Raw genomic sequence first — 13,557 nt, 5'->3', positions numbered from 1 at the left:
AAGGAGAACTCCAGAACATAAAAATTGTCCCCCATAGTCCCGGCAGTAAAAAAATAAAGATGTCCACTCCCTTGGGGCCTCCGGTAACCGGCTCCAGCCACCGCCGCGATCCACTTCCTTGTTGCCGGTGGTCGGATAAATCATACTGCGCTCAGCTAATCACCAGCCGCATTGAAGTCCGACACGGCCGGCGTTAGGCTGAGCGGCAGTGTGAAAATGCTTCAGGACACAAAATTCTTCACTACACCGGCACCTGCGGCCGGGGCCGAAAACGTCACACTGCCGCTCAGCCTATCGCCGGCCGAGTCGGGACTTCGCTGCGGCTGGTGATTGGCTGTATGATTCATCCGACCACCGTAACCAGGAAGTGTATCGCGGCGGAGACCGGAGCCGGTTACAGGAGGCCCCGGGGAGCGGAGGAAGGTATGTACATCTTTATTTTTTTACTGCCGGCACTATGGGGGACAATTTTTATCTTCTGGAGTTCTCCTTTAACTTTCTGGCACCAGTTAATAAAAAAAAAAAGTTTTCCACCGGAGTACCCCTTTAAGGACAGATCACAGCAGGTGTCACTCCTGACACCTGATGTGATCGTCTTATACAGGACGATCGCAGTGGATGTCAGGAATGACACCTAGGGCGATCGGTCTATTTGCACAGGTACTACTACTAACAGCATAGAACAGTCTGTTCGATGCTGGAAGTAGTAGTACTACCAAAAAAATGTCAAACAAATAGAGAGAAAAAAGTGAAACACACACACACTTTATTAAACACATCATTAGAATACATTACTAATAAAAATTAGCCGAGAATTTATTCTGATCGAATCGATTTTTTTCTTTTATATGGCGAATCGGCTTAATCGAATTTTTCAAAGCGGCGATTTGAGTGAGACCACATCACCTCTGCTTGTTGATTGGGGTTTTGTTTCATTCTACAAGGTTTCTCTTAGGTATATATTAATACATTAGCGTATCCATTTGTACCATTTAGTCTCAATAATGCTTTTACCTTGGATTGACATCAGATTTACATTTGTACATATCATAATTTATTCGTCTTGTATTTAGAAATGCATTCACTTTGTAACATTGTATGGAAGATAAGATAAGCAGACAGCTATCACCTTGGTTGAGTTTTGTGTTTTAAAAGCTTTTACTGTTTCACCTTGGAACATCCTTTTTTTATTGAAATTATTAGTCTCGTATCAAGATAATGCAACATTTAACGCCACTAATTGAATGGATTTTTTTTTTTTAAATCATTTGATAAAGCAAATGCATTGTCCTCGATCTCGAATGCATTTTAAAATACAGTATATTTTTTATCATTCAAATGTGGAGGTTTTGAGCAATGCAAATGTTCCATTTTCATGTCCTATTACATTCTTTTTAGCAGTCAGACCTACTCTTAATACATGACCAACTGTTCAGTTCATCGACCAATAATGGCAATCTACACGACAAGAACAGGCATGCCTGAGCAGCCTGGTATATTGTAAATTACATTTTTTCATTTGACAGTATATCATGCCTCCTTCACATATCCTTTCAAATAATGCAACAAAAAGACAGAGACACTTTTCTTTAAAATTTTAACACAGTTTACTTTGGCAGCTATAGTTTTTGCTTCACTTTCCCCAAACACCACCATATCTAGAGCATGTTGTGTTTTGAGAGGAAAAAAACACCACAAGGTATAAGCAAACATTGAAGCATATTTCTTACTCCAATTGTACCAGTTTTTTAACACAATTGTGTTGGCATATATGGAGTTTAAACTAAACAACATTTTTTTCAACAGTTGCCGAAAAAGGGGAAATAAATTATGACTTACCTGGTGAAAAGTGGAGGTGATCTACAACAGGTAAGACCCTTGATACCAGTAATTTCACTTATCCGTTTGTAGCTATCAGAATTGTATTAAATGAGAATGCTACTAAGCACCATATGAAGAACAACTGAATAAATAACATTCACCCATACTCTACCATGATCAGTAATTTTAGACATATAGTAGTCCAATATCACCAGACAAACCAACAAAGGAATAGTTTGTTGCTGGAAAACCATGAATTAAACCACCGATTAAAGACCCATATAAACAGCAACAGAAGTGTGAAGCAAAATATAAATCTTTATTAAACATACATATAAAAACATGCTAAGAAGAAGTATAGGCACAGTGGATATCGCTGGACAGAGTATAAGAGGTATACAGCATACACATTGGTATAAAATTGAGAGAAGGCATAAAGCACATCAAATACAGGGTGGGCCATTTATATGGATACACCTTAATAAAATGGGAATGGTTGGTGATATTAACTTCCTGTTTGTGGCACATTAGTATATGTGAGGGGGGAACCTTTTCAAGATGGGTGGTGACCATGGTGGCCATTTTGAAGTCGGCCATTTTGAATACAACTTTTGTTTTTTCAATAGGAAGAGGGTCATGTGACACATCAAACTTATTGGAAATTTCACAAGAAAAACAATGTTATGCTTGGTTTTAACTTTATTCTTTCATGAGTTATTTACAAGTTTCTGACCACTTACAAAATGTGTCCAATGTGCTGCCCATTGTGTTGGATTGTCAATGCAACCCTCTTCTCCCACTCTTCTCACACTGATTCAGAAATACACTTATTTATAAGCAAAATGAGCATGACATTTTCCAGCTGTTGCTTTTTGAAACATTTTTATGCACGGTTCTTTTTTACACAGCATTTTTTGGACCGTTTAATCACCTGAACGGTGAATGCCACTCTGAACTATATTCTACTGCACTGTGCACAATGCTAAAATTCTAAAAATTCTAATTTGGGACTCTGTCAAAATAATTAATATGTTCATTGTGTCGGTGTATCTGTCACGTCAGACAGTGAAAAGTGAGGCCCTGCCCTCACCCAGACCACTGTACCTGCCTACTTAACAATCCGCTTTAGGTAGCGGACTCTGAACTGGGTGATGGTCCCTGCATTGGACTAAAGTGCAGGGGTGTCACAAGTCAAAACAAAAAATGAAACAGTGAAAGTCAGTAAAACAGGTGAGGACAGGAAGGATTAAGCAGGTGTACTTACAAACAGGGAACCAGGAAAATAAAATGGCAAGTATACTTAACATCAGGTATACCCGGGTGGGCTCTACGTAGTGTGAATGTTCCCTTACAATCAAGTAGTCCTCTATGTGCAGATATGTGAACATGATAAATGCAGTCATGCCTGGCAAAAGTTTTTTAACATACTGTATAACTTCAAACATTCTTGGATTTCAATTATCCATATATTATGATAGTCACAAAGAATTTATGCAGAATGATATGCATGATTCTTTGGTTTTCTACAGTTTCTCTTTTGCAAATTATTACTGTATTGAAATACTCACATAACTATAGATCTCAAGCACATGCATTTACATTGTTGGGTGTGAATGCTGAAAAAGAAAATGTATATGTCTTATTATAGAATGTTTAGATGCTAGATAATTAATACAACTCACCGGAAAATGGAGGCCATTTATGTGACTCTTTTTGTTGAAATGTAAATTAATGTGCTCTGAATACCTGCAAAAAGAAATACCATTCACTTCTGTTTTGTTTAGCCCTTCCTCTTTTAGTGCTAGAAGATGCATATAAATTGAAGGTCAAAAGGATTTATCAGCACTTACAAAAAAAGATTATTCTCTACTCAACACTAAGCTTCATTTACACTTTACATTTCTGTCTAAATTAAATGGTATTGTATGTCATGCTGCAAAGAAATAGAAAAGAAGAAAATTGGGGAACTGTAAGATAATAAGTGTGTTCAGACAAAAGTATGTTTTTTCCCATTATTCCATAGAATTTTTATTCTAAATACAGGTAGAAAAAATCTATAAATTATAGATATTGCTTAGATGATGAAAACATTCAAATAATATATATTTTTTTAATTGCTTACAATTAAGTCTCAGTTAGCAGTAGCATTAGTATTGTGTCAGTAATCTGTTTAATTAATCATGAAGTGTGATCTCATGGTCATCTTGTTCATCACAACAGCATGTAGACCCATTACCATATTGCTATTTAAATGGTGGTATCTACCTCAGTCTGTTCCATCATTCACTGAATGATCATGTTTGTGCCCTTTGTCAGCTTATAACCCAATTCATAATATTCTTGGATTACACTTAACTCCATTGTTGGTTCCTTCTCATTGGTTGTGACATATCAACTGCTGACTCTTGATCCCCATCTTTTGGTTCATCTTTTTTTTACCATCTGATCTTTGGCTTGACTTCTTGATTTGCACCAGCCTCACCTTCACAGTTTCCATTGACTGTCCTGTGGACCACAACTACATAAATGTGCCTGCTTCAAAGATTATCAAGATCTCCATGAGGGGATTATCGGAGAAAACATGGTCTCCCTGGATAAGCTGTCATATCTGTAGATGAGGAGTAGCATTTTTCTCTATTATATAAATTGTATACAACATTTTTTACCAGGCCAAAGCTTTTCCGGCATTATATCTAATTTTCAGTTTTCCCTGATTTAGAGGATGGAGACTAATGTCTATGATGGCTCCTTATACACTGCACACACAGAAGTGGGGATCCTGCTTCCCTATATCTCTATAGCACCCTCCAAAGCAGCAGCAGCATGGGGGACATTACAGAGCAGTACTTAGTAGTATAATCTGCAAGACAAACACTGAAGTTAGGTCTAATACGAACTATAAGCACCTTTACTCTTTGTGCAGTCTCTCTGTCTGTGGTTCTCTCTAGGCACTCTCCTCTTCTCTCCCTCTTCCCCTCCTTCCCTCTCAATAGACTTGTTGAGGAAGAATGTAAATCTTTCTAGGAGCTGATCAGCATGAATTTGCCATGGAGCCTATATTTTATGATGCCTTAAAAAATATTCTTTGTCAGTGTTCTATCCTATGTAAACAGGCATTTATAAGTCCTAAGGACACAGAAGGACACAGAAAAAAGGATAAGGTGTCATTACAAAAACCATCAAAATTACAGCAAATAAACCCATACAATTATTGTAAACACACATGTTTTTAACCTCTTAAGGACACAGGGTGTACCTGTATGCCCTACGCCCAGTCCCGGACTGTAATGTGGGACCCTAGGATAATAGCGTGCACACTTAACCCTTTAAATGCGGAGTTCAAAGTTGATTGCCACATCTAAAGTAAAAAAAATACACTCCTGGCAACTCAGTCAGGCTGATCAGGACCATCGCTGTGAAATTGCAATGTCCCGATCAGCTAGAATGCGAGCGGAGGGTCCGTTACCTGCCTCCGGCCATAACACTGATCATTGCCATGGCAGTGATTTGTGTAGAATATCAGTGTGTGCAGTGTTATAGCCACTAGAGGGGGCTATAACATTGCAAAAAAAAGCGTGAAAAAAAAGTATGATAATTTAACCACTTCCCTAATAAAAGTAAGAATCACCCCCCCCCCTCCTTTTCACATTTAAAAAAAAGAAAAAAAACAGTGTAAATAAAAATAAACATATGTGGTATTGCCGCATGCGGAAATGTCCGAACTATAAAAATATATTGTTAATTAAACCTCACGGTCAATGGCGTACGTGCAAAAAATTCCAAAGTCCAGAATAGCGTATGTTTGGTCACATTTTATATCATAAATTGTTTTTATAAAAAGCTATCAAAAAGTCAGATCAATACAAACATGGTACCGCTAAAAATTTCAGATCATGGCGCAAGAAATTTCCTACCTACCCGAGCGCGAAAAAATAAAAAAGTTATAGGGGTCAAAATATGACAATTTTAAATGTATTCATTTTTATGCATGTAGTTATGATATTTTCCAGAAGTAGGACAAAATCAAACCTATATAAGTAGGGGATCATTTTAATCATAAGGACCTACAGAATAAAGAAAAGGTGTCATTTTTACAGAAAAATGCACTGCGTAGAAAAGGAAGACCCCAATTTTTTCTTCAGTTTTGTTGCACAGTTATTTTTTTTTCTGTTTCGCCGTGTATTTTTTGGTAAAAATACTAATGTCACTGCAAAGTAGAATTTGTGGCGCAAAAAAATAAGCCATAATATTGAATTTTAGGTGCAAAATTGAAAGGGTTATGATTTTTAAAAGGTAAGGAGGAAAAAAACGAAAGTGCAAAAACAGGATGGGATAATGTAAACAACTTGGTATTTTTTTTTAATTATCTTTATGTATAAATTAACCCTTTGATTCCAGATTATGTTCTATGAACCCTATTCTGGTATAGAACATTTGTCTCCAATCTAGTCCTCAAGCTCCACCAATATATATATGTATATATATATATATATATATATATATATATATATATATATTTATTTTTTAGTTACTCCACTGAAATAGAACAGGGCAAAATTCAAATCCTTCACTGTTGGTAGTCCTTGAGAATGGCTTGGGGACTTTTAGTAACTGGAATACTGTAGCAGCACTGTATTAGATGTCAACTGCAAATGATTTGACACAATAGCTTGTATGATCTGCATGTATTTAAAAATGTATTTCACAGCAACATTAACAGACTTGCTGGACCCCACTTTTCTCAATAATTTTTTTATCACTTATAAATAAGAGTGTGAAATGTTGTTAAACTACCAGAGAAAAAAAATAATAATAATAAGGATGCCACAGTAAGGTAATCATAGGTCCTGTCAAAGCCACTCCAATTCAGGCATGACCTTTAGTTGTTGTCTGTAGTAAAGCAACACTGATAATCGTTCACCATGAAAGTCCACTTCCTACATAAATGCAGTAAATTGGTATAAACGCAAACCAATTCAGCGACAAATGCAAAGACCTGTACACAAGTTAGACAAAAGGCCTCTGGGGTAAGGACATGTAACTTAGCTTTATCATTACTACTTGACAGCTTAAGCAAAAACAAAATTATTTACTGGGTGACTTTCCTATAATTAGAGATTGCAACTCTAATTAAAGGGGTACTCCACTGCCCAAGCATTCGGAGCAATATGTTCTGAACGGTGGGTGCAGGGGTCGTGACATCACATCCACGCCACTTGTGACGTCACTCCATGCCCCCTCAATGCAAGTCTGTGGGAGGGGGTGCCCCCTCCCATAGACTTGAATTGAGGGGGTGTGGCTGTTACATCACGACCCCACGCAGCCCGCACCCAGCGTTCGGAACAACATGTTCTGAATGCTTGGGCAGTGGAGTACCCCTTTAACGTAAATTGGACAGCTGAAGAGGTTATCCCACAATCTGTCGTTTTAATACAAATCTCATAACCCTCATAACTGGTGTAAATCGACTGTACAAGGCAAAAATAAAACTTACCTTTTTGTATGTATTGCAATGCCTTTTCTTACTAGTGCATAGTGTTCTTCGGCAAAATGGCTAGTCCTGCTGCTGATATCACATGACAGGTGATTCTACCTGAGAAACTACAATTACCAAAAGCACACTGTGAGGAGAATTTATCATTGCAGTGGTTTCTCATTTTTTATTCGTTTCTTAAGTAGTTTTTACACACTTTTTTTTCACAAAATTTATAAAAATAGTAAATGCTCTACAAACAAACTTCACCACATATTCACCACTTTTTAAGAAAAGCAAAAACAGTTTGATTAATTTCCCCCGTCTTCCCTCCAGCTTCAGACACCTCTTTATGTAATTAAATTATAGTGGAGGAAAAAATGATTTCATCCCCTGCAGATTTTTTACGTTTGCCCACTGACAAAGAAATCATCAATCTCTCATTTTACTTGAACAGCGAGAGACTAAATAACAACAAAAAAATCCAGAAAATTGCAATTCAAATAAGTTATAAATTGATTTGCAGCAAGATTTCTGGCTTACAGGTATCTTTTATAAAGGTAATGAGCTAAGATTAGAAGCACTATCTCAAAGTGAGTGCTCCTAATCTTGTATATATATATATATATATATATATATATATATATATATATATATATATATAAAAGACATCAGTCCACAGAAGCAGTCAATAAGATTTCAAACTCCACCATGGCCAAGACCAAAGAGCTGTCCTAGGATGTCAGGGACCAGATTTTAGGACTACACAAGGCTGAAATGGGCTACAAGACCACCATGCAGCTTGGTGAGAAGTTCACAACAGTTTTTGTGATTCACAAATGGAAGCAACACAAAGTTATTATTAATCTCATTTGATCTGGGCCTCCATGCAAGATTTTATCTCATGGAGTTTCACTGATGAGAATGGTGAGGAATCAGTGCAGACCTGCACGGGAGGATCTTGTCAATGATCTCAAGGCAGCTAGGATGATAGTCACCAAGAAAACAATTGGTAACACACTACGCTGTAAAGGACTCAAATCCTGCAGCACCTGCAGACCCATCTGAAGTTTGCCAATGAACATCTGAATGATTCAGATGTAAATTTTTCAGCATTTTTTTGTTGTTATTCTGTCTCACTGTTCAAATAAGCCTCATGGAAATTACAGACTGATCATTTTTTTTGTGAGTGGGCAAAAGTACAAAATCAGCAGGTGATGTTTTTCCCTTCGCTGGTTCAGGTGGGTGTACTTTAACCCCTTATGGACGCCGTCTGTTTTTACCTTAATAACCGGTCCAATTTTTCAAATCTGGCATGTATCTCTTTAAATTTCAATAAATTGAAAAGGGAAGCAGCACTCAGGCAAAAAAGGTATGGTTGGTGCACGCAGACACAGTCCTTGGTCAGGGGTCCAGATGTAGATAACAAATTAGAATAAATCCGCAGCACACAAGTCCATTTAAAGTGGAAAAATGAAAAAATTGTATTCCATAACCAGGTGAATGTTACAGCGACGTTTCAACCAGCTCTCATGGTCTTTCTTAAGGCTTGAGAAAGACCAGGAGAGCTGGTTGAAATGTCGCTGTAACATTCACCTGGTTATGGAATACATTTTTTTCATTTTTCCACTTTAAATGGACTTGCATGCTGCGGATTTAAATTTCAATACCTATGACATGCGTTTACTCAGCGACACAATTCTGAGATCGTTTTTTCGTAACATATTGTACTTTATATTAGTGGTAAATCTTTGTTGATTCCTGCAGCGTTTTTTGTGAACAATTCCAAAATATTGTGGAAAATTTGAAAATTTCTTTTATGGCATTCACTGTATGGTAAAAATTATGTTATTTTCATTCTGTGGGTCGGTACGATTATGGTGATACCCAATTATATAGCTTTTTATGTTCTTTTAACTCTTCACAACAAAAATTTGCAATTTACCAAAATTTGCCATTTTTGCACTTTTTTGTTGTGTGTTTTTTTTTTTTCGGAGTTCACCGTTCGGGATATATAACAGTGCCGTTTTATTGTACAAGTTATAACGAACATGGCAGTACCTATTATGTATAGATTTGGGTGTTTATAAGGTTTTATTGGGAAAGGGGAATTTTTTTTTCCATAAATTGATTGAAAAACGTAATATTTTTCACTTTTTACAGGCTATATTATGCTGCAGTACATCTGTGCTGCAGCACAGTATAACTTTCAGGATACACTGATATGCAGCCTGTGCAATCCAGCCTATGGCTGGACCTCCCCAGCTACTTTACTAGGCAGACAGGAGACCATCAGCTGGCCTCCTGCTGCCTTGGCAACCAACGAGACCCCGCATCCCATAGATGCTAGGCTGATCATGGCATATATGGGGTTAATGTTGCCAAGATCGGCACGATCCTGGACCCGGCAGCTGTGGTGGGACACCGGCTGTTATTGACAGCCGTGTCTCGCCGGCGATCTCCTGCAGCGCATTGCGCTGAGCAGGATATATCCAGGAAGTATGCATATGTCCAGTTGTATTAGCATGTAGGCAACTGGGATGTATGCATACGTCCTGGGGCATATGCCTGTTTCCTCTAAGTGCAATTAATTTACTAGATGCTCATATATATAATGTCCAAGTAGTAAAAAGTGTATCCTCCCAGGAAATGACGGCAGACGCCGACTTCCAGAGGCGGATTAGGTTTTCTCAAACCATGTGTTCTTTTGATATAGGGTAAAATAACGTTAAGATGTATATCTTCTCCTTGCCATGACTAAGGACTAGTTAGTCCAAAACGCGTCGGCATTGAGGAGTTTTTATCTGCACTGGGTGTTTTTGTTTGGATTTTAATATGGACTAAATAAATTTGGGACTTAAAATTTTTTCACGAATACTTCATGATTTTCCGGGGAGCTGGAACCCTTTTCTCTTCCATTGCTATATCGAGGATATAGGCCCGACCTTCTCCTTGCTCCTGGATACCAATGACAAAGTGCTCGTCAAACAACAACGTATAACAAGCGGTGAGCTGGCTATATTTCTTTCTGACTTTATCCTTATGCGAAGTCCATGTTGTTCATTACGTAGTCCAGGCTGCTGGGAGACTGCCCTGTCTGGTGGCATCTGAACCTTGCAAGCCCTCCAAAATATTACGCTAGTTTGCACTGTAAGTGACATCACTACAGATAGTATTTTTTGTGTGCATACCGACCTGTGGGGACGTCGCTTACAGCGCAAACTGACGGAATATTTTGGAGGGCTTGCAAGGTTGAGATGCCTCCGGCCGTGGCAGTCTCCTGATGGCCTGGACTACATACTGAACAACACGGGCTTTGCATAAGGATATTAGCACCCAAGGAGATCTATATGTCTTCAGAGTGGCAGTAAGGAATTATTACAAACTCATTGTCCTCTTTTAGTCAGTGTTGTTTTATTGAAAAAGGGTGCAGAATCTTAACCATTATAAGGCTGCCATAAGATCATTGTAATGTGTCTGGGAACACAGTTGTTGACAGAGATACATTATATTAAAACAATATTGGGTAACCACAAGTCCAATTCAACGCAATTGTTTTTTATTGAATTGTTTGATACAATAAGTGCTGAGCAGGGTCCCACTTTTATAATACTTTTGGCATTTTTTGTATTTTTTTTTATCTAAAAGCGCCATAAAACTAAACTATTAGCTCATAATTTAAAAATGCTGCTTGCCACGTATCAGTACTGTGTGGCCCATCTCTCCCTATACACAAATAGGCAGAGACATATCACTAAGGCCAGGCGGGAAGCAGCCACCGGGTCCAGCCCCATCATGACTAGACCTGGATCCCATCTACGTTTCTAAGCTATGATTACTCTGAAATGCCTGGGTGTATCAGAGCAATTTATAGTGTGTTGGCATCGTGCTTCCTGCACCAGTTTTATGTTGCCTGCGGTTTGGCAAGCATAAAACTGATGATAGGTTTCATTTGAGCTGGCCATACACCAAAGGTTTCTAATTACCCGTACTTTTTGGTTAAGGTTGATCTATAAAAGTTTCCCTTCTGGACAACTTTACCAGAAGGTAAAGCAAAACATTAACTATGGATTTCTACCTTGATCTGCGACCTGGGTGCTGCCTTTATTGATGAGCTGCACTTTTGATGTTTGTAAAGGACTTTTCAATGTTTGCAAATGACGGCAACCACAACATAAAGATTTGAAAACTACAATATCCCAGATTGAGTTTCCCTTTTTGGCCAGCATATGGCATCATCTTTTTTGTGTCAAAATGCAAGGCCAACCAATAGTAATAAGTTGTTGCAATCAGTCATTTCGGACCACAAACATCAGCTTTAGACCTTAGGTTGGGTTGACACTATAAGATTATGTGAATCTGAAATTTTTCTTGTAATTTATTGTATTTGATTGTGTGCAATTTGATGCAAATAATTATTTTGTAACATTGATCAAAGCCTGACACAGAGAGTGATAAAGACTCTTGTCTTGTTTACATGCATTTATTATCACAATGAAGCCCGTTGATGACTTATGTCATATCAATTTTAATTACGATGGCACTGTATATCATCATTTGGAAACAACTGGGTCTTTTACATGAAACAATTATCTCTAGATTCAGAATGCTGAAAAAAATCACATGTTCATAATTACATGTCACAAATTTTTAAACACTAAAACATCACATAGACTGGGTATTTATCGGTCCACCTTTTTTTTTTTCTTTAATAGCCTCTACTTTTCTGAGAAGGCTTTCCATGAGATTTTGGAACGCTTGCTTGACTTCATGTTCAATCAGCCATATGAGCATTACTGAGGTTAAGCACTGATGTTGGGTGATGAAATCCCCAGTCACTATTCTTGTTCATCTTCAGTAGGGTTAAGTTTTAAAGACTATCCAAGCAAATCAAGTTCTTCCACACTAAACCAAGCAAACCATTTTTTCTGGTCCTTGCTTTGTGACATTGCTATGCTAAAACAGGAATTTGCCTTCCCCCAAACTACTGTCACAACAAAATTCTTTACATTTTTAGCATATGATCTGAAGTTAAAATATTGAATAATTGGAACCAAGAGACCTGATTTTGAAATCCAGCTTATGAAGTCTCTTTCAAACTGTTCTGATGTTGCTTCTAGAAGATTTGGAACTTGATTGAGAAGGTTGCAACTAAAGATGGTATGTACAATATACATACACTATGCTATATTCAGGGGCGCTTCTGCTGCTTGCATAAGTCTCCGGCAGCACCACCTACTGTCAGAAGGGGATCAGCACAATTTACGACTCATGTCAAAGATTTACAGCAGGGGTGGATGAGGGAGTATGGCGCATGCTCAAAAGCTGGGACTATATCATACCCGGCTTTTGCCAGTGGCTATCTGCAGTTGACACCGGGCAGTAATGACCGACATCAGAGATCACTCCCATGCCGGTCATTTAACTGTTTTAATGCGGCAATCAATAGTGACAATGGCATTTAAACATTTACATTTTGTGTCTAGTAGTTCTATTGCCACTTACATAATATAACTGCAGGGTGCTGATTGGTCGTCAGGGCAGCCTGAGGTCTTCATTAGGCCCCTGTGCCTGCCGTGACCTGGAATTTTTTTTATAAAGTGATCAGTTAACGACAACATATATAGAGAAAGAGAAAGCGGGCCTTTTTTTAGTTCAGCTAGAGCAGCAGAAAGGCTAGATTCACCCATTTATGTGGCTCATTGCCTGGTGGATGAACAGTTGTTCCTAGACATTTTTGCTTCAAAATGATAGCACTGAAGGGATGTTAACTCTGATATGTTGAAGAGATCTGCAGCTTAAAATCTGTTACATGCATATGAATTTGGTATTTCTGTTGTATGGACATAGATTTCTGCAAGGTAAATTCAGATGATTTAACCCCTTAAGGACATAGCCCATTTTGGCCTTAAGGACACAGAAAATGTTATTTTAGCATTTTTCATTTTTTTCCTACTCGCCTTCTAAAAATCATAACTCTTTTATATTTTCATCCACAGACCCATATGAGGGCTTATTGTTTGCATGACCAATTGTACTTTGTAATGATACCTTTTATTTTACCATAAAATGTATGGCAAAACCAAAAGAAATATTATTTGTGTTGGGAAATTGAAAATGTTGTCATGATGTACACTTACAGTGGGGATCAAAAGTTTGGGCACCCCAGGTAAAAATTTGTATTAATGTGCATAAAGAAACAAAGGAAAGATGGAAAAATCTCCAAAAGACATAAAATTACAGATAAGACCAGGGGTCCTCAA

General features: G+C 37.9%; 1 long non-coding RNA gene across 6 annotated transcripts in view; it reads left to right on the top strand.

The window, feature by feature from the left end:
• Window positions 1–13,557, top strand: part of LOC130282491 (uncharacterized) — a 215,443-nt gene that overhangs the window by 68,929 nt on the left and 132,957 nt on the right. For 5 of the 6 annotated variants that reach the window (XR_008846418.1, XR_008846417.1, XR_008846414.1 and 2 more), the window contains one exon: window positions 1,807–1,869. This is a non-coding gene — a long non-coding RNA (uncharacterized LOC130282491). Of the gene's footprint in view, window positions 1–1,806; window positions 1,870–3,605; window positions 3,855–13,557 lie in introns of those variants that run through there. The other variant, XR_008846415.1, reaches the window with a different exon arrangement.

The sequence above is a fragment of the Hyla sarda genome, chromosome 7, assembly GCF_029499605.1.
Source record: "Hyla sarda isolate aHylSar1 chromosome 7, aHylSar1.hap1, whole genome shotgun sequence".
Lineage (NCBI taxonomy): Eukaryota > Metazoa > Chordata > Amphibia > Anura > Hylidae > Hyla > Hyla sarda.
The sequence above is the reverse complement of the archived record's forward strand: the minus strand, read 5'-3'. Positions and strand labels throughout refer to the sequence as shown.